Source organism: Cinclus cinclus, chromosome 1 (genome assembly GCF_963662255.1).
Source record: "Cinclus cinclus chromosome 1, bCinCin1.1, whole genome shotgun sequence".
In the NCBI taxonomy this organism is placed as follows: Eukaryota; Metazoa; Chordata; class Aves; order Passeriformes; family Cinclidae; genus Cinclus; species Cinclus cinclus.
Window position 1 is genome coordinate 105,822,113 of NC_085046.1, and position 802 is coordinate 105,822,914.

Here is an 802-nt window from a genome sequence, read left to right on the forward strand (position 1 = left end):
TAAGCACATGATGTACTTCAACAACATTGGCAAGGTTGATTTTTACCTTTTTAACAGATCTATGTCTAAAATTTGCTAGGAGGAGCACTTTTGGTTTGATTCAAATAATGCAATATAAGTTATTGGTTCAAGTGTTGAAGTTAGAAATTGTCAGGATACTCCTTTTTCTCCAGGTATTAGCCAGTACACAGGAGGAGGAGGAGGAAAACTGTTCAGCCACAGAAAGCAGATCTTACTAAATTTTAGTGACTTACGCCAGTTACCTCATGATGGTGAATTTTAAACCTCTTACCCCCTTTTGTTCTTTATCCCTTCCCTCCCAGCGCAGCTCATTTTTGTGATATAAATTATGTCAATATTTAGGTTCTTTGCTTCTGGAACATTCCAGACAAATACTTTGACATGCAGCTACTGCTTGGGCAGTTCTTATTTCAGCTCTTATATTCTGAATATCATGTTAAGATTTTACATGTTTTTCATTCAAGCTGCTGGATCCTTATAGCAGCGACCATTAAAAGGTATTTAAAAAAGCCTGCAACCAAACAAAATGCCAACCCACAAATCTGCTTTGGTAGTTACACCAATATTACAATATCTTCAGTCTCTGTATGATATTTCAAGCCTGTGGTGTTAAGTTATTGAAGTACCTCAGAGAGCCTAAAACTTTTGTCATCACAATATAATTTTTAATACTTGTCCATCAGTGTGCTTATCTGTAGCTTTTTTTAACTTTTATCTGTAATGTGTAGTATTTCCTTATGTTTCATATTCAGCTAATGTTAGGAAGGTAATGTTAATCTAG